This window comes from Aegilops tauschii, chromosome 4 (assembly GCF_002575655.3).
Source record: "Aegilops tauschii subsp. strangulata cultivar AL8/78 chromosome 4, Aet v6.0, whole genome shotgun sequence".
NCBI classification, from domain to species: domain Eukaryota; kingdom Viridiplantae; phylum Streptophyta; class Magnoliopsida; order Poales; family Poaceae; genus Aegilops; species Aegilops tauschii.
This window is the reverse complement of record NC_053038.3, coordinates 181061522-181088620: the sequence shown is the minus strand read 5'-3', so window position 1 is coordinate 181088620 and position 27099 is coordinate 181061522.

Sequence of the window (27099 nt, the reverse complement as noted above, 5' to 3'; positions counted from 1 at the left end):
CAGGCACAACCACCACTATCTGCCAAGAGCACACCTGCCGGGCCTGCACAGAGCTCTTCTTCTTCCATGGCGTCAACAGGGCACACAAGTGATATTATTTGTTGTCGTTGTAAGGGAAGAGGACATTTTGCGAGAAAATGCAAATCTCAGTGTGTGATGATTGCTACTGAGGATGGTGGGTATGAGTCTGCTAGTGACTATGATGAGGAGACTTTGGCTCTTATTACACATGAAGAACACGGTGGAGATGATTCTGATCATGAGACGCAATACATGGCTGCTGAAGATGCTGACATGTATGAATGTTTAGTTGCTCAATGTGTTTTGAGTGTGCAGGTTACACAAGCTGAGCAAAATCAGAGGCATAATTTGTTCCATACAAAGGGAGTTGTGAAGGAACGTTCTATTCGCGTCATCATAGATGGAGGGAGTTGCAACAACTTGGCTAGCATGGAGATGGTGGAGAAGCTATCACTCACCACAAGACCACATCCACATCCTTACTACATCCAATGGTTCAACAACAGCGACAAGGTTAAGGTAACACGTACTGTTCGGGTGCATTTTAGTATCTCTACATATGCTGATTATGTTGATTGTGATGTGGTACCTATGCAAGCATGTTCCTTATTACTTGGTAGACCATGGCAATTTGATAAAAATTCTGTACACCATGGTAGAAACAATCAGTATACTCTTGTTCATAAGGATACAAATATTACTTTGCTTCCTATGACTCCGGATTCCATTTTGAAAGATGATATTCATAGAGCTAATAAAGCAAAACAGGAGAAAAATAAGAGTGGAAATCAGATTGTGGCAAAAGAATTTGAGCAACAAATGAAGCCTAATAACAAACCATCTAGTGTTGCTTCTGAAATTAAATTGAAAAGTGCATGTTTACTTGCCACCAAATCTGATATTGATGAGCTAGTTTTTAGCAAATCTGTTTGCTATGCTTCTGTGTGCAAAGAGGCATTATTTTCATTCGAGGACGTGCCTTCCTCTTTGCCCCCTGCAGTCACTAACATTTTGCAGGAGTTCGCCGACGTCTTCCCACAAGACGTGCCACCGGGATTACCACCTATTCGAGGGATTGAGCATCAAATTGACTTAATTCCCGGTGCATCGCTACCCAACCATGCACCATACCGTACCAATCCAGAGGAGACGAAGGAGATTATGCGTCAAGTACAGGAGCTGCTCGACAAAGGTTATATTCGCGAATCCCTTAGTCCTTGTGCTATTCCTATTATTCTAGTGCCAAAAAAGGATGGTACGTCGCGTATGTGTGTTGATTGTAGAGGCATTAATAATATTACTATTCGTTATCGTCATCCTATTCCTAGGCTAGATGATATGCTTGATGAATTGAGTGGCTCTACAATATTCTCCAAAGTTGAGTTGCGTAGTGGATACCATCAAATTCGTATGAAATTGGGAGATGAATGGAAAATAGCATTTAAAACTAAGTTTGGTTTATATGAGTGGTTAGTCATGCCTTTTGGGTTAACTAATGCACCTAGTACTTTCATGAGACTAATGAACGAAGTTTTACGTGCTTTCATTGGACGATTTGTGGTAGTCTATTTTCATGATATACTGATTTATAGCAAATCTTTGGAAGAACATTTGAAACATTTACGTGTTGTTTTTATTGCTCTACGTGATGCACGTTTGTTTGGTAACCTTGGGAAGTGCACCTTTTGCATCGACCGAGTATCTTTTCTTGGCTATGTTGTTACTCCAGAGGGAATTGAAGTTGTTAAAGCCATGATTGAAGCTATTGAGAGTTGGCCGCAGCCCAAAACGGTCACACAAGTGCGGAGTTTTCTTGGACTCGCTGGTTTCTATAGACGTTTTGTGAGAGATTTTAGTACCATTGCTGCACCTCTCAACGAGCTTACAAAGAAGGATGTGCCTTTTGTTTGGGGTACCGCACAGGAAGAAGCCTTCACGATATTGAAAGATAAGTTGACACATGCTCCTTTACTCCAACTTCCTGATTTTAATAAGACTTTTGAGCTTGAATGTGATGCTAGTGGAATTGGATTAGGAGGTGTGTTATTACAAGATGGCAAACCTGTTGCATACTTTTCTAAAAAATTGAGTGGGCCTAGTCTAAACTATTCTACTTATGATAAAGAATTATATGCTCTTGTTCGGACTTTAGAAACATGGCAACTTATTTATGGCCCAAAGAATTTGTTATACATTCTGATCATGAATCTTTGAAACACATTAAAAGTCAAGCAAAACTGAACGGTAGACATGCTAAATGGGTTGAATTCATTGAGACTTTCCCTTATGTCATTAAACACAAGAAGGGTAAAGAAAATGTTATTGCTGATGCATTGTCTCGTCGTTATACTATGCTTTCACAACTTGACTTTAAAATATTTGGTTTGGAGACCATCAAAGATCAATATGTGCATGATGCTGAATTTAAAGATGTATTGCAGAATTGTAAAGAAGGTAGAACATGGAACAAGTTCATCGTTAATGATGGATTTGTGTTTCGTGCTAACAAGCTATGCATTCCAGCTAGCTCCGTTCGTCTTTTGTTGTTGCAGGAGGCGCATGGAGGAGGACTAATGGGACACTTTGGCGTGAAGAAGACGGAGGATATACTTGCTACACATTTCTTTTGGCCAAAGATGAGACGGGATGTTGAGCGTTTTGTTGCTCGCTGCACTACATGTCAAAAAGCTAAGTCACGACTCAATCCTCATGGTTTATATATGCCTTTGCCTGTACCTAGTGTTCCTTGGGAGGATATATCTATGGACTTTGTTTTAGGTTTACCTCGAACAAAGAAGGGGAGGGATAGCATATTTGTTGTCGTGGATAGATTCTCGAAAATGGCACACTTTATACCATGTCATAAAAGCGATGATGCTGTTAATGTTGCTGATTTGTTCTTTCATGAAATTATTCGCTTGCATGGTGTGCCAAATACTATTGTTTCAGATCGTGATACTAAATTTCTTAGCCACTTTTGGAGATGTTTATGGGCTAAGTTGGGGACTAAACTGCTTTTTAGTACTACTTGTCACCCCCAAACTGATGGACAAACTAAAGTAGTCAATAGAACATTATCTACTATGCTTAGGGCTGTTTTGAAGAATAATAAGAAAATGTGGGAAGAATGCTTGCCTCATATTGAATTTGCTTATAATCGTTCATTGCATTCTAGTACTAAGATGTGCCCTTTTGAAATTGTGTATGGTTTCCTACCTCGTGAACCAATTGATTTGTTGCCTCTTCCATCTTCGGAGAAGGTTAATTTTGATGCCAAAGAACGTGCTGAATTGATTTTAAAAATGCATGAGTTAACTAAGGAAAACATTGAGCGTATGAATGCTAAATATAAACTTGCTGGAGATAAGGGTAGAAAACATGTTGTGTTTGCACCTGGAGATCTTGTTTGGTTACATTTGCGTAAGGATAGATTTCCTAATTTGCGCAAATCAAAGCTAATGCCACGTGCTGATGGTCCTTTTAAGGTGTTAGAGAAAATAAATGATAATGCATATAAACTTGAGCTACCTGCAGATTTTGGGGTTAGTCCCACTTTTAACATTGCAGATTTGAAGCCTTATTTGGGTGAGGAAGATGAGCTTCCGTCGAGGACGACTTCATTCAAGAAGGGGAGGATGATGAGGACATCAATACCATTGTTACACCCACAGCCCCTACTGTTACATATAATGGACCAATTACTAGAGCTCGCGCACGCCAATTAAATTACCAGGTACTTTCGTTTCTTGGTAATGATTCTAATGTTCATGAGAATATGATGCTGCCTAAATTGGATACTTTTGTTTTGCTTACAAATGAAGGGCCTAGCTTGGAGAAGGATGAACACTGGAGCAAGAACAAGCATGGAGTTGATGGCATGCGCAAGGGGAACAAGGACGAAGTTACAAGTGATGATTTCAGGACTTTGAAGCCACCATAAGGAGTGAATGAAGCCTTGGACGAAATATACGAGATGCCACTTCATAAATTTTTTCCAGAGGCTATTCTAGGTGCTACATCACCTTATTATTGGGCCAGGCCCATGTAATTTCAAAATACATAAGTATAGGGTGTTTTTAGAGTCCGTATGTGTGGGGAAATAAGAGATAGGGTTGGTTTCGGACCCCTTCCCCAAGGGCCACGAAATTCCCCCCTCCTCCTCCATATATACAGCCCTTAGGGCACCGTTTAGACTTTGGGTTTTGTTTAGATTAAAAGTTCGCCATAGCTGCAACTTTGCGTACTTTGTTTGTGTTCAACGACCAGACAAAGGCGTCACAGAACCCCACCTTGATCAATAAAGCTTTCCTCTTATATTCGCAATATCCAGATTGCAATCTTAGTTTCTTGCTTGTTCTTCGTTTGCCTGCAGGAAACAGACCTTCGTGGTCAGGTTGATCATGCTTCAGCGTGGTCAATAACCTCTCGGAGTTGGTTTAGCGGTTGCTAAGGCGCGACGTGCTCGCACGTTCGTAGTCGGATCGTCAAAGTCGACTTCCTCCAAAACGATAGCCACCATCTCATCGAAAGACGGGACGCCTTTGCCTCTATCAGGAACAGGCCCCAGGATGGGATCTCGTGGGTACAGAAGGTTGCGGCGGTGGAATTAGGTTTTTGGCTCCGTCTCTGATCGTTTGGGGGTACATAGGTATATATAGGAGGAAGAAGTACGTCAGTGGAGCATCGTGGGGCCCACGAGGGTGGAGGGCGCGCCCTGGGGGGTGGGCGTGCCCCCTACCTCGTGGCCTCCTGGAAGCTTCTCTTACGTAGGGTCCAAGTCTCCTGGATCTTGTTTGTTCCAAAAATCACGTTCCCGAAGGTTTCATTCCGTTTGGACTCCGTTTGATATTCTTTTTCTGCGAAACTCTGAAATAGGCAAAAAACAGCAATTCTGGGTTGGGCCTCCGGTTAATAGGTTAGTCCCAAAAATAATATAAACGTGAATAATAAAGCCCAATATTGTCCAAAACAGTAGATAATATAGCATGGAGCAATCAAAAATTATAGATACGTTGGAGACGTATCACGCCGCCACAATCCGCGTGCTGCCTGTTGACCACTTCGGCTTTACGTTGAAGATCTTGAGTCACAGGCCGAAGTGTGGGGGGATGCGGAGGAATGCCTCACACACGACGATAAACGCCGAGATGTGGAGGAAGGAGTTCGGAGCTAGATCGTGAAAATCTAGCCCGTAATAGAACTTGAGACCACGAACAAAGGGGTGGAGGGGAAATCCTAGTCCGCGGAGGAAATGAGGGATGAACACAACCCTCTCACCGGGCTCTGGAGTAGGGATGACTTTCTCTTTGCAGGAAGCCTGTGTTTGATTTCCGCTGTCAAGTACCTCGCCTCCTGGAGCTCCTTGATGTACTTCTCCGTTACGGAGGGAGGAGGCCACCCATTTGCCTTGAGAGCCAGATCCGGACATGGCTGGAGTGTTTGGTGGGGATGGGAAAGATCGAAACTTGGGTGCTGGAGCTCGAGGGTGGATGGGCTGAGGAAGAAGAAGGCGTGGGGTAAAAAGACGGATCCTTATCCTCTTATAAAGGAAGTGAATATCAAGCACCCCCTCACGAGCCTTAAAACTCGCCTATTCCCAAGGGGTCGTGCAAACGGCACGGTTGGATTACCCAAACCCGTATTGATGAGAATCCCGCAATAAGGGGACATGATCTCTGCTTTGACAAGACGTGTCAATGAAGACCACACCTCGAAACGCGAAGCGGGAGGCTAAAAAACAATTCAAAATAATAATAAGGCCAGGCATAATGTCTCGCCGAGAAAGTTGTCAGTGGACATGACTTATTTTGTTTAAGTATTTTGCCCTTGTGGTTAAGGGTTGTAACTGTTATACACAGAGCCGGATATAGTTCTTTTGTTCAATAGCTTTGGAGTATTCGGAGGAGGAACCCGCCTTGCAATGCCGAAGACAATCTGCGCGCCGGACACATCGTCACTGAAGCCTGGTTTAGGGGCTACTGAGGGAGTCCTGGATTAGGGGGTCCCCGGACGTCCGGGCTATGGGACATGGGCCGGATTGGTGGGCCGTGAAGATACAAGATAGAAGGCCTTCCCCCGTGTCCGGATGGGACTCTCCTTTGCGTGGATGGCAAGTTTGGCGTTCGGATGCATAGTTTCCTTTCTCTGTAAACCGACTCTGTACAACCCTAGGCCCCTCCGGTGTCTATATAACCGGAGGGTTTAGTCCATAGAGGCTAAGACAAATCATACAGGCTAGACATCTAGGGTTTAGCCATTACGATCTCAAGGTAGATCAACTCTTGTAACCCCTATACTCATCAAAGTCAATCAAGAAGGAAGTAGGGTATTACCTCCATTAAGAGGGCCCGAACCTGGGTAAACATTGTGTCCCCTGCCTCCTATTACCTTTGATCCTCAGACGCATAGTTCGGGACCCCCTACCTGAGATCGGCCGGTTTTGACACCGACAATCACCTCATAATTTTGAGATGTTCTCAATAAGTCCACAACAAGCTTATTCTTTTCGTTGTTGAATTTCCAACAACTCCATCAATCCTTCTTTGTAAGGATGCTCTTCAAACTCAATAGTGGTAGAAGATGTCATTTTCTTCTTCGTTCTTTTCATTCAACTCTTTCAATTCTTCCGGAGGCATTGTGTTGTTCCTCTCGTCAAGTATCGTTCCATCTTGTCAAGTTCTTGTTCTATTCCATTCCATGTTCAACAGGGATGGTATCACAATTCTTTCATTCTTATTCATTTTCTATCTTGTTCTAACCTGAGTGGTTTCAGAGTCTATCTTATGCCTTGAGCTTTTGATTCTCGTCAACAAAACACCGTTCCTCTTTTCCACCCGAGTGTTCTCGACCTTGTTCATCTTTTTCTCTTCCGTCTCGTTCCTAAGATCTCGGGACGAGATCTCTTATTAGTGGAGGAGAGTTGTAACGCCCCGAGTCCGATGCGCCAGGTGTCTTCCAGTTATTCACCGTCATTGCCATGTCATTCACTTGCGTGTTGCACTTTGCCATGTCATCATGTGCATTTCATCTGCATGTTTTTCAAAACTTGCATTTGTCCGGGTCTCCCCAGTTCCTTCCATTGTCTGTTCTGAGTCCAATCACACTCGCACGCGCCCGCGACACCTCCGAAATATTATTTTATAAGTGGCATAAAAATGTTCTCGGAATGGGGTGAAAGTTGGCATGTAGTCTTATTATAGTGTAGGTAGACCACCTGTCAAATTTCGTCGCATTTGGAGTCCGTTTGATAGCCCAACCGTTAAACTATAGCGGCACTATCGCCGGTCAAACAACGGACGTTTTCGGTCTCCGAAAACTATCGCCGGGCCTCTCTCCTATTCTCTCCCTAGCCCTCTACACAGCCCACCTAGGCCCAGCCTACCCTTCCTCCGACCGGAGCCGTCCGATCGTCATCGGAGGGTCCGAATCCACCCCAAAATCCCCTAACCCTAGCCCCTGCCTATATAAGCATGCCTACCCTTCCAAATCTGGTAAAAACCTAGCCCCTAGCCTCAGCCGCCGCTTGCATACTCGTTTTCAGTGCTGGTGCACTCCCCCGCCACCACTTGTCGCCGCCAGCACCACTCAGCGCCGCCGCCACGTCACCTGCGCCGCCGTCCTTGCCCAACCACCGCCTGCCACGTCACCCTTGCCTTCCCCACTTCACCGCGGCCCTCAGAGCCCATCTGTGGCCTGCCCCGGGCTGATCTGGGCCCGGACGGAGCCCGTGCGCGCTGCTGCCCGCCGCCCCGCTCCTCCCTGCGTCGCCCTCGCACGTCTCCTCGCCGGACTCCGCCGCCGCTCGCTGGAGCTCCACCGGGATCCCGCCGGAGATCCATCTTGCAGACAGGTCGCCGCCCGCCTTCCTCTCCTCCTTCCTTCACTCCAGATCCCTCTCATCTCTCTCTCTGCTAGGACGTCGACCGCGCCATGGGAGCTCGCCTCCAACCTTCACAGCGCCACTGTCGCCGGAGCCCTGCCGCCATCGACCCCGCTTCGCCCCGGCTGGATCCGGTGCCCGGAGGCCCGAACCGCCCGTTCCTGGCCGCGCCAACCTCGCCTGGACCGCCCAGCCTCATCGAGCTCGCCGGGGATTGAGCCCCGCGCCGCCGTTTCGTCCCTGCCCGCGTGGGTCCCACTGGCCCCGCGAGCGCCTCCGACCTCACCGCGAACCGGCAAGACTGGCCGGTTCGACTGAACCGGACCGGCCTCCTCAAACCGCCTTGTCCCTCAAACCGGCCCACGGGCCCAAAGTGAGCACCTCCCTGTTATCCTTCGCCCCGGGCTTAGTTTAGTGTTATGTCGCTCACTCTGTTTTTTTCCTGAATAATCGACTAAGTCCTGAGATTTTAACATCATGCTGCATTATTGTGATGCCCGTAACTTTGTGCATGTTGCTTCTTTTGGAGTGTATGATATATCAAATTGTTAATCTCTGAATTCTGTACATGGTGGTATAGTTTGCATGCATGTTGTCGTATATATTGTTTCCTTAATCCTCATTCCAAAAGTGCTAAATGTTATAATTTGCTGGAAGTTGTCATAACTTGCTGATTTATCTTTTTCGTAGCATTTTGAGTGTTTATCTTTCGAGCATCATGTCAACATGTTTTAGAAGAATATTCATGCCATCTTTATATTGGTGTCATCCACGCATTTTTATGTGTGCTTTGGTGACTAACACAAGCTTGCAAAGTAGCGTACTTGCTGTTGCTGATTTCAGTGACGAGAGTTTTCTGCTAAGTCTGAGTTTGCTACATTATCTTGCCATGTTAACTTGATGCTACCATCAATTTCATGCATAATCTGGAGTTGCTCAGTAAGGATGTTTTGTAGAACTTGTTATGTTCTATCCAGCAATGGCCCTTTTTTGCATTTATAGCCTATTGTAGCTTGTCGTTACCATGCTCTAGATTTGCTAAATAATGTTGCTGTCAGCCTGTTATCAGTAAGTCCAGTTTTGCCATGTGAATAGCTAGTGTTGTATGCATCCTATGACCATGTTCTTGGCAGAGTAGTTGCACAAATATGCCTTCTTAGTGTTGGTTACATTCACATGCCATGAAATGCTTTGTGGTGAGTTGCTCAAGCTCGCAAAAATGCCTACATGTCGCTGTTTCTGCCATGTTTAATAAATTCCACCAAGTCTGCGAATCTGTTATCGTTTGCAATCTTTCCATGATGTTTTGAGCAAGTTGTATTGGTTTCTAGCAGTACTCAGTGATCATGTTTTGTAGTGCTGTACCTGTACATGCTTTCCATGGCCTTTGATGCAATGACATGTTCCTGCAGCATATACTTTTGTTGTCTCAAAGTATGCATTATGAAGCTGTTTTCAGCCTTACTGTTTTTCACTGTCTGAGAATCTGTTATGACTTGCTTACTTGTCTTGATGAATGCCATTGATCTAGAGATTATATGGAGATGCTTAGTAATCACGTTTTGTCATGTATAAACTGTACTTTAATGCCATGCTTTTGGTTGCCATGATATTGCATGGTAGCATGTTTGTTTCATGCCTCCAACATGTCAACATGTTAATCCTGCTCACATGTATACCCTGTTTTTCACTGTCTTAATCTGTGTTATAAAGTTGCTTTTTGCATTGATCTCATTGGATTAATCCTGAGACCTAAGAACCTGAACCTTGATGTTGTTTGAAGTATGTAACCTGTACTTTGAGTGCATATCAAGTTTGTGTCCATATGTTTCCTGTAGCATGTTGTTTCCTTGATTGCAAAGTGCTTAGTTGCTGTTTTGGGCAGATTGTGTTTGAAACTTGTATTGAGTGTATGTGTTGAACCGTTGCTCCGTTTTGAGCATGCTCTATATGAAACTTGCTTGGTTTTGCATGTAGAGTCATCATGCCATGTTGCAACCTTGTTTTGGAGTGTTTGTGATGTTGTTTTGCTTGCATTTGCATCAATGCCATGTTTAACTTGTTTTGCCCATATCTTCTAGGGCGTAGCTCCGAATTAAATGAACTTTATATGTAACTTGACTAGAAAGACGCGTAGATCATCTTGGTGTACTTTAAATTGCTGTTTAACAAATCTAACTTAATGTTTTGTTCAGATCTGGACCAATGTCAAAATTTGCATATGAGGGCTTACCAAAATTGTTATATGTTGTTTCCGGCCTCATTTAAACTTGCTTTGATGTGTTGTTCTTGTATGCATCATCTCTTGCCATGAGTAGCATCATTTAGACTTGTCATGCATCATACTTGGTTGAGCATCATGTCATGTTTAAGTGTTTACCATGTTGTTTGCTTCTTTCCGGTTGCGCTCCTTCTTGATAGTTCCTGTTTCGTTGCGATTGTGAGGATTCGTTCGACTACGCCAGTTCGTCTTCTTCATGGACTTGATCTTCTTCCTAGCGGGATTTCAGGCAAGATGACCGTCACCTTGGATCTCACTACTATCTTTGCGATGCTAGTCGTCTCAATGCTATCGCTATGTCGCGCTACCTTCCACTTGTTTATCAAGCCTTCCAAATTGCCATGATAGCCTCTAACCTTTTTACCCTTCCTAGCAAACCGTTGTTTGGCTATGTTACCGCTTTGCTCAGCCCCTCTTATAGCGTTGCTAGTTGCAGGTGCAGTTGCAGGTTGTTCCATGTTGGGACATGGATATCATGGGATATCACAATATCTCTTATTTAATTAATGCATCTATACACTTGGTAAAGGGTAGAAGACTGGCCTTATGCATGGTGTTTTGTTCCACTCTTGCCGCCCTAGTTTCCGTCATACCGGTGTTATGTTCCCTGATTTTTGCATCCCTAACACGATGAGGGTTTATGGGCCCCTCTTGATAGTTCACTTTGAATAAAACTCTTCCAGCAAGGCCCAACATTGGTTTTAACATTTGCCATAATAATATTGAACTAAATAATTAATTGGCATAGGGCGTCATGAACCCAAGGATTCTTTCTACATAAACAGGGGGGCCAGTGCCGATGGTGTTGGTCCCAAACGGGCAGCCTACGCGGCCACCTCGGGGAAACTCGAGGGCTGGTTTTACTCGTAGCTTGACCCATCCGGACGTGGCCTGAGACGAGATATGCGTGGCTACTATCAGGGTGTCGGCACGCCGGGAGGTCTTGCTAGACTTGTTTTACCATTGTCGAAATGTCTTGTGCACCGGGATTCCGAGTCTGATCGGAGGGTCCCCAGATGGAGGATTGTCTCTGCGGATCGTGAGCTTGTCATGGGCTAAGTTGGGACACCCTTGCAGGATTAAAACTTTCAAGAGCCGTGCCCGCGGTTATGTGGCAGATGGGAATTTGTTAATATCCGGTTGTAGTGAACTTGAAGTAAACTCATTTAAAATACACCAACCGCGTGCGTAACCGTGACTGTCTCTTTTCGAGGAAGTTCGAGAGGAGAACACGGTTGGGTTATGTTTGAACGTAAGTAGTTCAAGATCACTTATTGATCATTATTAGTTTGCGACCATTTGTGTAGATTCTCATCTTACTCTTGTACCCGTAAGTTAGCCACCATACATTGCTTAGACGCTTGCTGCAACCTCACCACTTACCCTTTCCGTACCCAGTAAGTTTTGCTAGTCTTGATACCCATGGTAATGGGATTGCTGAGTCCTTGTGGCTCATAGATTACTACAACAACAGTTGCAGGTACAAGTAATGCGATGATCATGACGTGAGAGCGATGTTTGCTTGTTTGGAGTTCTTCTTCTTCTTCTTCTTCTTCTTCTTCGTCGATCTTGGGTTAGGTTCCTGGTCGGCAGCCTGGGCTAGCAGGGTGGATGTCGTTTGAGTTTCTGTTTGCGTTTCATCTGTAGTCGAATGTTGTTCTCATGTATGATGTCTGATGTATTCATGTGGCATTTGTATGCCCTTTGTTTGTATCCCCAGCTATTATGTACTGGTATGATGTAATGATATGCACCTTGCAAAAGCGTCTCCAATATGCGGTTCTATCCTTGGTGGCACCTTCGAGTTCCTTTAGGATAGAGTCGCATATTGGGCATGACAGGTATGCAGATCATAACTCGTAATAGGTTTCTACAACTTGCAAGATAGGATCAAGAACACAAAATATTCATGAAAACATAAGAGGGTCAGATCTGAAATCAAGGCACTCGGTCCCTAGTGACAAGCATTAAGCATAGCAAAGTCATAGCAACATCAATCTCAAAACGTAGTGGATACTAGGGATCAAACCCTAACAAAACTAACTCGATTACATGATAAATCTCATCCAACCCATCACCGTCCAGCAAGCCTACGATGGAATTACTCATGCATGGCAGTGAGCATCATGAAATTGGTCATGGAGGAAGGTTGGTGATGATGACGACGATGATTTCCCCTCTCCGGAGCCCCGAACGGACTCCAGATCTGCCCTCCCGATGAAGAACAGGAGGTGGCGGCGGCTCCGTATCGTAAAACATGATGAATCCTTCTCTCTGATTTTTTCTCGCCGAACGTGAATATATAGAGTTGGAGTTAGGGTCGGAGGAGGTCTAGGGGACCCACAAGGTAGGGGGCGTGCCTAGGGGGGTAGGGCACGCCCTCCACCCTTGTGGTCAGCTGGTGGGTCCCCTTTGGTTGATTGTTTCACCAATATGTTTTATTTATTCCAAAAATATTCTGTGTAAATTTTCAGGTCATTCCGAGAACTTTTATTTCTACACAAAATTAACATCAAGGCAATTCTCCTGAAAACAGAGTCAGTCCAGGTTAGTTCCATTCAAATCATGCAAATTAGAGTCCAAAACAAGGGCAAAAGAGTTTTGGAAAAATAGATACGATGGAGACGTATCAGGAAGTTTCGGACAGGTTGCAAGTGGGTCTGTGGTAAGTGCAGAGAGATTGGTCAGGCGGTCAAATAAGAGGGAAACAGAAACTCGGTTGGTCTGAGAATGATTAACGAAGAAAAAGAGGGAAACAACAACTACAAATGGATGGAAGTTTTAAGAAAACATGCGGATTCGATGCACATGACGCTCATTGCTTGTATCTGCGTTGGTATTTCCCCGAAGAGGAGAGGATGACGCATCACAACACCGGTAAGTATTTCCCTCAGTTATGAAACCAAGGTTATCAATCCAGTAGGAGAACGAAGCAACACTATGTAAACAGTACCTGCACACAAATAACAAATACTTGCAACCCAACGCATAAGAGGGGTTGTCAATTCCTCCTCTGTATTGAGATAGATTAAATTGTATGAGTTTCGATAAATAGATATGATAAAAATACAAAATAAAATAAATAAAGAAAAAGTGCAGCAAGGTATTTTTGGGTTTTTGGAATAATAGACCTGAAAACAATATGATAGGAAATAGACCCCGGGGCCGTAGATTTCACTAGTGGCTTCTCTCGAGAAAATAGCATACGGTGGGTAAACAAATTACTGTTGGGAAATTGATAGAAGCGCAGATAATTATGACGATATCCAAGGCAATGATCATGTATATAGGCATCACGTCCAAGATTAGTAGACCGAAATGATTCTGCATCTACTACTATTACTCCATACATCGACCGCTATCCAGCATGCATCTAGTGTATTAAGTTCATGGAGAAACAGAGTAATGCAATAAGAACGATGACATGATGTAGACAAGATCTATTCATGTAGGAATAGACCCCATATATTTATCCTTAATGGCAACGAATCATGCGTGTCACTTCTCCTTCTGTGACTGAGATGGAGCACCGCAAGATCAAACCCATCACAAAGCACCTCTTCCCATTGCAAGGAAAATCAATCTAGTTGGCCAAACCAAACCAAAGTTTCGGAGAAGAAATACGAGACTATAATAATCATCCATATAAGAGATCAAGGAAGACTCAAATAATATTCATAGATAGATCTGATCATAAACTCAGAATTCATCGGATCCCAACGAACACACCACAAAAAGTCATTACATCAAATAGATCTCCAAGAACATAGAGGAGAACATTGTATTGAGTATAAAAAAAGAGAAGAAGCCATCTGGCTACTGCCTACAGACCCATAGGTCTGTGGTAAACTACTCACGCATCATTGGAGGAGCACCAATGAGGATGATGAACCCCTCTGTGACCGTGTTCCCCTCTGGCAAGGTGCCGGGATAGGGCTCTAGATTGAATCTCGTGGTTCTGGAACTTGCAGTGCCTGGAATTGTCTTTTGTTGACTCCCCTAGGGTTTCTGGAATATTTGGCTATTTATAGAGCTAAGAGGTGGTGGAAAGGACTCCCGTGGGCCCCACTACCCACCAGGGTGCGCTAGGGGCCTCTGGCGCGCCCTGGTGCCTTGTGGGCCCCACATGCCTCCCCTCCCGCACTTCCTTTGCTCCCAAGTTGTCTTCTGGGTAGAAAAAATCTACAAAAATTTTCGCTGTGTTTGGACTTTGTTTTATATGGATATTCTGCGAAGTAAAAAACAAGCAAAAAACAACAACTTGCACTGGGCACTTTGTCAATAGGTTAGTCCCAAAAAATTATATAAAGTTGCTATAAAATGAATATAAAACATCCAAGAATTATAATATAACAGCATAGAACAATAAAAAATTATAATACGTTGGAGACGTATCGGCATCCCCAAGCTTAATTCCTGCTCTTCCTCGAGTAGGTAAATTCTAAAAACCGAATTTTTGATGTGGAATGTTGCCTAACATGTTCATCACATATTCTTTTCTTTTGTAGCATGGACATTTGGACTTCTTAGATGATTCAAAGCAATAGTCTATATTTGACATGAAGATTTCAATACTCAAGCATATCAACAAGCAACCATGTCTTTCAAAATATCAACACTAAAGAAAGTTATCCCTAGCCCATCATGCTCAGTCATTGATCCATTCATGGAACACGCTCGAATATTAGGTATATCCAATGCACAAGTATGATCATAGTGCTCCCTAGTTGGTGCTTTTATAAGAGAAGATGGCGACTCAAATAAAAAATAAAAATCACATAAAGTAAATAGATAGGCCAGGGAAGTAGAGATTTGTAGAGGTGCCAGAGCTCAAAGCTTAAACTGAGAGATAAAAATATTTTGAGAGGCATACTTTTCCCGTCAACGAAAATGACCGAGAATTCCCAATACTTTCCATGATAGATACATCATAGGCGGTTCCCAAACAAAAAATAAAGTTTATTCCTTTTTCCACCATTCTTTCACAATCCATGGTGATACGTCTCCAACGTATCTATGATTTTTGCTTGTTCCATGCTATATTATATTCTGTTTTGGATGTTTATTGGGCTTTATTATACACTTTTATATTATTTTTGGGACTAACCTATTAACCGGAGGCTCAGCCCAAATTGCTGTTTTTTTCTTCCTATTTTAGTGTTCCGAAGGAAAAGGATATCAAACGGAGTCCAAACGGAATGAAACCTTCGGGAATGTGATTTTCGGAACAAACGTGATCCAGAGGACTTGGAGTCTACGTAAAGCAATCAACAAGGAGGGCACGAGGCAGGGGGCGCGCCCACCTCCCCTAGGCGCGCCATCCACCCTCGTGGGCCCCTCGTTGCTCCACCGATGTACTTCTTCCTCCTATATATACCCATGTACCCTGGAAACATCATATACGGAGCCAAAACCCTATTTCCACCGCCGCAACCTTCTGTACCCGTGAGATCCCATCTTGGGGCCTTTTCCGGCGCTCCGTCGGAGGGGGCATTTATCATGGAGGGCTTCTACATCAACACCATAGCCTCTCTGATGATGTGTGAGTAGTTTACCTCAGACCTTCGGGTCCATAGTTATTAGCTAGATGGATTCTTCTCTCTCTTTGGATCTCAATACAAAGTTCTCCTCGATCTTCTTGGAGAGCTATTTGATGTAACTCTTCTTTTGCGGTGTGTTTGTCGAGATCCGATGAATTGTGGGTTTATGATCAAGTTTATCTATGAACAATATTTGAATATCCTCTGAATTCTTTTATGTATGATTGGTTATCTTTGCAAGTCTCTTCGAATTATCAGTTTGGTTTGGCCTAATAGATTGATCTTTCTTGCAATGGGAGAAGTGCTTAGCTTTGGGTTCAATCTTGCAGTGTCCTTTCCCAGTGACAGCAGGGGCAGCAAGGCACGTATTGTATTGTTGCCATCGAGGATAAAAAGATGGGTTTTATTTCATATTGCATGAGTTTATCCCTCTACATCATGTCATCTTGCTTAAAGCATTACTCCGTTCTTATGAACTTAATACTCTAGATGCATGCTGGATAGCAGTCGATGTGTGGAGTAATAGTAGTGGATGCAGAATCCTTTCGGTCTACTTGTTGCGGACCTGATGCCTATATACATGATCATACCTAGATATTCTCATAACTATGCTCAATTCTATCAATTGCTCGACAGTAATTCGTTTACCCACCGTAATACTTATGCTCTTGAGAGAAGCCACAGTGAAACCTATGCCCCCCGGGTCTATTTTCCATCATATTAATCTCCCATCAACAAGTTATTTCTGGCGCCGTTTATTTTGCTTTCTTTACTTTTACTCTTTACCATAAAAATACCAAAAATATTATCTTATCATATCTATCAGATCTCACTCTCGTAAGTGACCGTGAAGGGATTGACAACCCCTTTATCGCGTTGGTTGCGAGGTTCTTATTTGTTTGTGTTGGTGCGTGGGACTCGAGTGTGGTCTCCTACTGGATTGATACCTTGGTTCTCAAAAACTGAGGGAAATACTTACGCTACTTTACTGCATCACCCTTTCCTCTTCAAGGGAAAACCAACGCAGTGCTCAAGAGGTAGCAAGAAGGATTTCTCGCGCCGTTGCCGGGGAGTCTACGCACAAGTCAAGACATACCAAGTACCCATCACAAACTCTTATCTCTCGCATTACATTATTTGCCATTTGCCTCTCGTTTTCCTCTCCCCCACTTCACCCTTGCCGTTTTATTCGCCCTCTCTTTTCCGTTCGTCGCTTTCTTGCTTGCCTTGTCGTTATGGCTAGTCCTCTATCTACTCCGTTGTCTCCCGAGTTTGAAGTTCTTCACTTCGAACAAAGACAAGGAGAAAACTTAAAAGATGCTTGGTTTAGAATGATGGAATCTTATCGCAATTGTACCCTAGAGGTGAACTTTAGAATTTTGCTTCGCAATTTTTATGTTGGACTGAATATGTCTCATAGACAACTCTTGGATTGCGTTGCCAAAGGCAATTTTATCGAAATTGATCCCAGTATTGCGCATGAAATTATAGAGGGTATAGTGGGAACACTACCTCAACAAAAGGGGCCTCATCATACCCAGGAAGAAACACAAGTTTTTGAGAAAATTTGCAAAGTAACGAAAACTTTACAAAAATCTCTTAAGAGTTTTAGTGGAAATCTGCACCGCATGAATATGTTGATTACTCTTTGCAATAAGCGGTTGGATTCTTTAGATCTGAAAATCTCGGAATATGAAGGGAAGCATAAAGAACCTCCCGGATTCGAGCATAACTCCGCTAAAAAATTAAAGACTCAAGATGATAATACTTAGATCTATCCTTGCTTTTATGCCTAGCTAGGGGCGTTAAACGATAGCGCTTGTTGGGAGGCAACCCAATTTTATTTTAGTTTTTTTTTGCTTTTTGCTTCTGTTTAGGAATAAATCTTTGATCTAGCCTCTGGTTAGATTTGTTTTTATGTTTTAATTAGTGTTTGTGCCAAGTGAAACCTATAGGAACTTCTTGGATGATAGTTATTTGATCTTGCTGAAAATTCCAGAAACTTTCTGTTCACAAAAACAATTGTTAAAAATCACCAGAACGTGATAAAATACTGATTCCAATTGCAGTAGATCAATAAACAAATTATCTAGGCCTCCCTATTTTGGTAGATTTTTCTGAGTTCCAGAAGTTTGCGTTAGTTACAGATTACTACAGACTGTTCTGCTTTTGACAGATTCTGTTTTTCATGTGTTGTTTGCTTATTTTGATGAATCTATGGCTAGTAAAATAGTTTATAACCCATATAGAAGTTGGAATACAGTAAGTTTAACACCAATATAAATAAAGAATGAGTTCAATACAGTACCTTGAAGCGGTGTTTTCTTTTCTTTTGCTAACGGAGCTCACGAGATTTTCGGTTGAGTTTTGTGTTGTGAAGATTTCAAGTTTTGGGTAAAGATTAGATGGATTATGGAACAAGGAGTGGTAAGAGCCTAAGCTTGGGGATGCCCATGGCACCCCAAGGTAATCTAAGGACACCAAAAATCCAAAGCTCGGGGATGCCCCGGAAGGCATCCCCTCTTCCGTCTTCGTCCATCGGTAACTTTACTTGGAGCTATATTTTTATTCACCACATGATATGTGTTTTGCTTGGAGCGTCTTGTATGATTTGAGTCTTTGCTTTTTAGTTTACCACAATCATCCTTTCTGGACACAACTTTTGAGAGAGACACACGTGATTTGAAATTTATTAGAATACTCTATGTGCTTTACTTATATCTTTTGAGTTATATAGTTTTTGCTCTAGTGCTTCACTTATATCTTTTATAGCACGGTGGTGGATTTGTTTTATAGAAATTATTGTTCTCTCATGCTTCACTTATATTATTTTGAGAGTCCTACAAAACAGCATGGTAATTTTCTTTAATTGTGAAATTAGTCCTAATATGCTAGGTATTCAAGATTAGTAAAAACTTTCTTATGAGTGTGTTGAATACTAAGAGAAGTTTGATGCTTGATGATTGTTTTGAGATATGGAGGTAGTGATATTAAACTTGTGCTAGTTGAGTAGTTGTGAATTTGAGAAATACTTGTGTTGAAGTTTGCAAATCCCGTAGCATGCACGTATGGTAAACGTTGTGTAACAAATTTGAAACATGAGGTGTTCTTTGATTGTCCTCCTTATGAGTGGCGGTCGGGGAGGAGCGATGGTCTTTTCCTACCAATCTATCCCCCTAGGAGCATGCGCGTAGTGCTTGGTTTTTGATGACTTGTAGATTTTTGCAATAAGTATGTGAGTTCTTTATGACTAATGTTGAGTCCATGGATTATACGCACTCTAACCCTTCCATCATTGCTAGCCTCTTCGGTACCGTGCATTGCCCTTTCTCACCTTGAGAGTTTGTGCAAACTTCGCGGGTGCATCCAAACCCCGTGATACGATACGCTCTATCACACATAAGCCTCCTTATATCTTCCTCAAAACAGCCACCATACCTACCTATTATGGCATTTCCATAGCCATTCCGAGATATATTGCCATGCAACTTTCCACCGTTCCGTTTATCATGACACGTTCATCATTGTCATATTGCCTTGCATGATCATGTAGTTGACATCGTATTTGTGGCAAAGCCACCATGCATATTATTTCATACATGTCACTCTTGATTCATTGCCCTTCCCGGTACACCGCCAGAGGCATTCATATAGAGTCATACTTTGTTCTAGTATCGAGTTGTAATCATTGAGTTGTAAATAAATAGAAGTGTGATGATCATCATTCATAGAGCATTGTCCCAGAAAAAATGAGAAAGGCCAAAAAAAGAAAAGAAAATAAAAAGGGGCAATGCTACTATCTTTTTCCATACTTGTGCTTCAAAGTAGCACCATGATCCTTATGATAGATAGTCTCTTGTTTTGTCACTTTCATATACTAGTGGGAATTTTTCGTTATAGAACTTGGCTTGTATATTCCAACAATGGGCTTCCTCAAATGCCCTAGGTCTTCGTGAGCAAGCAAGTTGGATGCACACCCACTTAGTTTCTTTTGTTGAGCTTTCATACATTTATAGCTCTAGTGCATCCGTTGCATGGCAATCCCTACTCCTCACATTAACATCAATTGATGGGCATCTCCATAGCCCGTTGATTAGCCGCGTTGATGTGAGACTTTCTCCTTTTTTGTCTTCTCCACATAACCCCCATCATTATATTCTATTCCACCCATAGTGCTATATCCATGGCTCACCCTCATGTATTGCGTGAAAGTTGAAAAAGTTTGAGATTACTAAAGTATGAAACAATTGCTTGGCTTGTCATCGGGGTTGTGCACGATGAGAGCATTCTTGTGTGACGAAAATGGAGCATAACCAAACTATATGATTTTGTGGGGATGAACTTTCTTTGGCCATGTTATTTTGAGAAGACATAATTGCTTAGTTAGTATGCTTGAAGTATTATTACTTTCATGTCAATATTAAACTTTTATCTTGAATCTTTTGGATCTGAATATTCATACCACAATTAAGAGGGTTACATTTGAAATTATGCTAAGTAGCATTCCACATCAAAAATTCTGTTTTTATCATTTACCTACTCGAGGACGAGCAGGAATTAAGCTTGGGGATGCTTGATACGTCTCCAATGTATCTATAATTTTTGATTGTTCCATTCTATATTATATTCTGTTTTGGATGTTTATTGGGCTTTATTATACACATTTATATTAATTTTGGGACTAACCTATTAACTGGAGGCCCAACCCAAATTGCTATTTTTTGCCCATTTCAGTGTTTCGAAGGAAAAGGATATCAAACGGAGTCCAAACGGAATGAAACCTTCGGGAACGTGATTTTCAGAACAAACGTGATCCAGAGGACTTGGGGTCTACGTAAAGAAATCAACGAGGAGGGCACGAGGCAGGGGGGCGCGCCCACCTCCCCCAGGCGTGCCCTCCACCCTCGTGGGCCCCTCGTTGTTCCACCGACGTACTTCTTCCTCCTATATATACCCATGTACCCTGGAAACATCATATACGGAGCCAAAACCCTATTTCCACCGCCGCAACCTTCTGTACCCGTGAGATCCCATCTTGGGGCCTTTTCCGGCGCTCCGCCGGAGGGGGCATTGATCACGGAGGGCTTCTACATCAACACCATAGCCTCTCCGATGATGTGTGAGTAGTTTACCTTAGACCTTCGGGTCCATAGTTATTAGCTAGATGGATTCTTCTCTCTCTTTGGATCTCAATACAAAGTTCTCCTCGATCTTCTTGGAGATCTATTTGATGTAACTCTTCTTTTGCGGTGTGTTTGTCGAGATCCGATGAATTGCGAGTTTATGATCAAGTTTATCTATGAACAATATTTGAATCTCCTTTGAATTCTTTTATGTATGATTCGTTATCTTTGCAAGTCTCTTCGAATTATCAGTTTGGTTTGGCTTACTAGATTGATCTTTCTTGCAATGGGAGAAGCGCTTAGCTTTGGGTTCAATCTTGCGGTGTCCTTTTCTAGTGACAGCATGGGCAGCAAGGCACGTATTGTATTGTTGCCATCGAGGATAAAAAGATGGGGTTTATATCATATTGCATGAGTTTATCCCTCTAATCATGTGATCTTGCTTAAAGCATTACTCTGTCCTTATGAACTTAATACTCTAGATGCATGCTGGATAGCGGTCGATGTGTGGAGTAATAGTAGTAGATGCAGAATCGTTTCGGTCTACTTGTCGCGGACGTGATGCCTATATACATGATCATACCTAGATATTCTCATAACTATGCTCAATTCTATCAATTGCTCGACAGTAATTCGTTTACCCACCGTAATACTTATGCTCTTGAGAGAAGCCACTAGTGAAACCTATGGCCCCCGGGTCTATTTTCCATCATATTAATCTCCCGTCAACAAGTTATTTCTGGCACCGTTTATTTTGCTTTCTTTACTTTTACTCTTTACCATAAAAATACCAAAAATATTATCTTATCATATCTATCAGATCTCACTCTCGTAAGTGACCGTGAAGGGATTGACAACCCCTTTATCGTGTTGGTTGCGAGGTTCTTATTTGATTGTGTAGGTGCGTGGGACTCGAGCGTGGTATCCTACTGGATTGATACCATGGTTCTCAAAAACTGAGGGAAATACTTACGCTACTTTACTGCATCACCCTTTCCTCTTCAAGGGAAGCCCAACGCAGTGCTCAAAGGTAGCACATGGCTAGTCGTATCCATGGATGCCTTCCATACCAACACTTCCCAAGGAATTTATTATTTGACAACGTAAAGTTAATTTCTTTTTCATTTCGGGAGCTGGCATCCCTATTACCGCCACACTCTCGTGCAATGACAAGTGAATAAACACTCATCTTGAGAATAACACATCTAGCATGGAAAGACATTGGCCGCTCCCTGCCGCTTCATGAGCGGTACGGGCACACAAAAAGGAAATTCATTTTGAAAATTATAGTTGGAACATACAAATTTACTTGGAACGGGATGGAAATACCACATACAGGTAGGTATGGTGGACTCATATGGAAAAACTTGGTTTAAGGATTTTGGATGTGTCGGTGTACAAAAGTAGGGGTCCTTTTTGCACCCCTTTACATGTATGCAGGCAGTCGCATCCACGCACCCGCAACCGCACTTGACGGGACAGAAGAGGAAGCAACGTCACATGACTACCAGAACCGTGCTCAAGACTAGGACCATGAAAAGCAGAGGGGCGAGGTGAAACTCCCCCGGCAAGGCTCTTGCCGGGGCGGCCTTCACAGCCCCGGCAAGAGCCTTGCCGGGGCAACTTACCCAACACCAACGAGGCTGCCACCCTTGAGTCTAAGAGTTCCGACGCCATCAACCACATTGGAACCAAGGCTTAGGAGGCGCCTCCATGGTGGCATGCAGATCTTTGTGAAGACAAAGGGCCTGCGAGGCCTAGGTAGGAACCAGAGAACAAGACAACAGCGAGGCTCCTTGCCGAGGATGCCCATGAGGCCCCGGCAAGGCTCCTGCAGAAGATAACCGCGAGGCCCCGGCAAGACTCTTGCCGAGGGCACCCACAAGGCCCCGGCAAGATCCTTGCCAGGAATATCAGCAAGACCGCGGCAAGGCCTTGCCGCCCCAGCTCAGCAGCCGACCCACCAACTGGACAGGTACCCACGTGGCAGTACGAGGCTCCTAAGCCAACTATTCAAGCACCTACGTGGTGGCATGTAGATCTTCGTGAAGACCCTGCCACCACACCAGCTCAGCAGCCTGCCAGCCTACATGGCGCTGCATGCCTCGTTGGCCTGGACGCGTGTCGGAGCAAGGCGAAGCGGCGACGGATGGGACGGGCCTCGTTGCCGTCCCCGATAAAATAAGAGGACACCTAAGACCGCATTTAATGTGTTTTGTCCTACGGTGCCAGAGATAAACTCCACTACTGTACAACTTTTCCACCTCCCGTGTGCCAGTGTGGCATCCCCTTTGACTATTAAAGGAGGCCCGCGGCGTACTAGAAAAGGATTCAGACTTTTTGGACACTGCATGCTTTGTAGCTAGTCCAAGAACACCAGATAAACACAAGCCAGCGGGAGTAGGGTATTACGCATCACTTGCGGCCCGAACCTGGATAAATCTCCCGTGTTGATCTCTTAAACCCGCTCTTTCCACAGCCCCGTGCCCATCGACCGTAGAAGGGATTCCCCGTGATCCCATAGGTGTCGTTTCCACTGACATCTTTGGCGCGCCAGTTTGGGGATGCAAGCTGTGAAAATCCGGTTCGAAGGTCAGCGCATCAACTTCATCATCACCATGCCCCCAAGAGAAAGGGGATCACAATGATCGGGTCGCCCGGAGCTGGCCCGTCCGCGCCAGCGCAGGCGGGCGACCGAGTGGCCACGGATGGGGCCGGAGACGTGGCCCGCGAGCATCCACGACATTCTAGCGATCGGGGCCAGGCGAGCGGCGTTGTTCGAATCCGAGACGACGAGCCACACGCCGCTAGGTCCGGGGGCGGGGCCGTGCTACCCACGGGTGGCGCGGCAACCTCTACAGTGCCCCAGCTGGCACCCGCACCACGGCCTTCCCAGGCCGCGCGCGATGAGCGACACTACGATGCCGGAGTCCTCGGGCACCGCTGCGGAAAGAGCCATGTGCGCCACTCGCAGGACGCACCAGGCCGGCGTGCGTGCTCGGACGCCGGCGGAAGCAGCGTGCGACCGCGAGACCGTGACAGAGCCCCTTCTAACCTGGTTAGAAGTCGGAGTGCGTCACTGTCTATGCAGCTCTCGCCGCCGCCCACGCCAGCAGAAGCGCTGGCGCGCGTGCAACTGCTCCTCGACTTCCCCCCTGCCGCGGAGAAGCTCGACGAGTGGAGGGCCCCATTCGAAGCCTTGTCAGCTTCGCCAACAAAGACGAGCCGCTCCCAACGGGATCCTCACGCTGGCGTTCTGTCGAGCCGGTGCATGCCGGCGGTGGGGGGACCGGACACGCTGCAACCATGGTGCACTCTCCTCCCCCGCGTCCGAGACAGCAGCCACCGACCCGTCGGGCCAACGCCTGTGACAACGTTTCCACAACGTCGTCCGACCCACGAACCCGTTGTGACCAACGTCGAGTTCTTCGAGAGCAAGCTCAGGAACACGCTCGAACTACCATCGAGTGACGGCAGCAGGCACGCCATCAGTCAGATCGGCGTGCAGGGCCTGCTATGGACCACCCAGCGCTGGGGGGCCCTGGCGGCCTGCCTTACGAGGTGGGTTGTCCGGCATTTACCCGAGAGCTGTGGCAATTCCAGTGGCCCTCCCACCGCACGTTCAAGCCTGATGTTGGGGAAAAGTACAACGGCAAGACTCACCCGTCAGAGTTCCTCAGCATCTACACCATCGCGATGCAAGCCGCCAAGGCTCGCGACGATAAGGTGCTCGCCAACTACTTTCCTTGGCACTTAAGCCCAACGTCATCTCGTGGTTGATGCACCTGCCGGTGGATTCCATCTCTTCTTGGTCGGACCTATGCCACGAGTTTGTTGGCGCCTTTACTGGAGGCCACCAAGCTCTTGGTCAGGCAAGTGACTTGCATGTCATCCCCCAGAAGGATGGTGAGCCCCTGCGTAAGTACGTACAAAAATTCAGCCGGGTGCAGTACACCATCTCAGACGTTCATCCCGCCGCTGTCATCAGTGCGTTCCATCAAAACGTACGCAACCGCAAGATGCGCAAAGAGCTGCCGATGAACAAGGTCAAGGATGTAGCCGAGCTTTATGTTCTGGCGGATAGGTGTGCTCGGGCTGAGGAAGGAAGGAAGTACCCTGGCGAAGACGCCGACACGGAAACCGACTCCACGGACGAAGACGCCGCCGCCCCGACGAAGAAGGGCCGACGCCGTAACAGGAAACGTAAGGGCAAGACTGTGCTTGCCGTTGAGGGATCCGGCGACCCCGGCGCCGCCAAGAAGGCCAAGGCTGACAACCCCGACAAGGAGGTTGCCGGGTGCACCGCCTGCTGGGCCTTGGCGGCCGCCGACAAGCCAGGAGGCTCCGATAAGCAGTACTGCAAGATCCACCGCACCAAGGGCCATGACCTCTAGAACTGCCGACTGGTTGAGCTGCTTGCTGAAAAGTAGAAAGCTAAATCCGAAAGACGGGACAAGGAGAAGGGTCAAGATGGTGTTGAGGGGTCCGGCAAGAAGCGTGGCGGCCAAGGGAGTCGCCGCGGCAAAGATAATCAACAAGAGAGGCCCGCTTGGGGCCGCGAAAAGAAGGAAGAAGATGATGATCATGACGAGGACGACGAGTCCGGCGAGAATGAATTCCAGAAAGCTACAGAGGCCATGTGCGTCGACGGTGGCGCCTCGCTGCACACCTCTCACCGCCAACTGAAGCAGTGGACGCGTGAGGTCACTGCGGTAGAGCCATCATTCGATGCCAAGAAGCCACTGAAGTGGTCCCGCATGTCATGGTTCTAAGTCTGACAGTAGAATGGGGGGTAGGGATATAGAGGCAAGATCCTAGCTATGGAGAAGCTGTACGCACGAGTTTTACGAGTTCAGGCCCTTCTCGGAGGAAGTAACAGCCCTACGTCTCGGAGCCCAGAGGCGGTCGACTGGATTATATGCGTGTGTGTTACAGGGGGTGCGAACCCTTGTGCATGTGGAGGGGGTGGCTTATATAGAGTGCGCCAGGACCCCGGCCAGCCCACGTTACAAGGGATTTAAGGTACATCAAGAGGGGGGCGTTACTGGTAACGTCCGTAATAAAGTGTTATAAATGGCTATTAAGTCTAGGAGTTAATGCTCGACCGTTGCTATGTAGAGTGACTTTAAGTCTTCTGTCCGTCGAGTTTTCTTGTTACGGTCGAGTGATCTTGATTCCTCCGAGTGGAAATGTTTCTGGTCGAGTGGGTGATGGTACCCCTCAAATGCTTCTGGCTTTAGAGTGATGTCCTTGGGGAGGGTATTTAGGTTAGGCCTGTGACCCTACCCTAGGTACATGTCCTCATCATTAGCCCGCGAATGGATCAGGGTTTGAGTGGAGAAGGAGTTGAAAATACTTCCGACTCATTTTTTGCGCTTCGGGTGTGTCTTGTTTTGGATGAACGAACCGAGGTGGTCACACCAACTTCTTTTTCAGTCGCCTTGATCCATTCCTGGTTTTGTTGAGTGAACTTTTGCTGGAAGAGGTCCGAGTGCTAATGTGGTGGAGATCTTCCGTCTGACAAGTTGTTCCGCTGCCCGCGGATCTCGCGGGATTCGAATTTCGGGAAGCGCGCAGGGCGGAGGAGGCCGCAGTAATCGGGCTGGATAAGGCAAGGCCGCCTTGATTCCCGCACCGCCTTTTTTGCCACGTATCACGCGTGCGACTGTTGTGGGATTTGATAAGATTGCCCGGGCCTACAGGTCAGTCACTCGGAAGCAACCCCATATAAGGCGCCGGACCAGGGTTTTTGAACAGTGCGTCCTCATTCTTCTTCTCTCTTCTCAGTTTTCCCCACTGCGCCTGCTCCTCCTCCAGCGCCGCCGCTCCGCTCGAGCTCCGTTCACGACGATGGGGAAAGAAAAGATGGTGGCTCTGGAGCGCGCGAAGAAGGCGACGGCGAAGGCGAAGGGGAAAAAGTCCAGCCGGGGCGGATCCTCGTCGCGGTCCGGTTTGCCGTGCGGCTGGATCCGGTCGACGATCAGTCAGGATGACCTCGACGATCTGGCGGAGGAGGGGCTGATTCCTCATGGATCGGCGCGGCTCCCGAAGGATGAGACCGAACCTCGACCGCGGGAGGGTGAGTGCGTCCTCCTTGCCACTCACATCGACCGTGGATTTTCTCTGCCTCCGCATCCTTTTTTCCGGGCTTTCTTGAATTTCTTTGGAGCACAACTTCATCACTTTTCCCCCAACACCATCATATATCTTGCTGCTTTCGTGTCTCTGTGCGAAAACTTCTTGGGTTGTCGACCA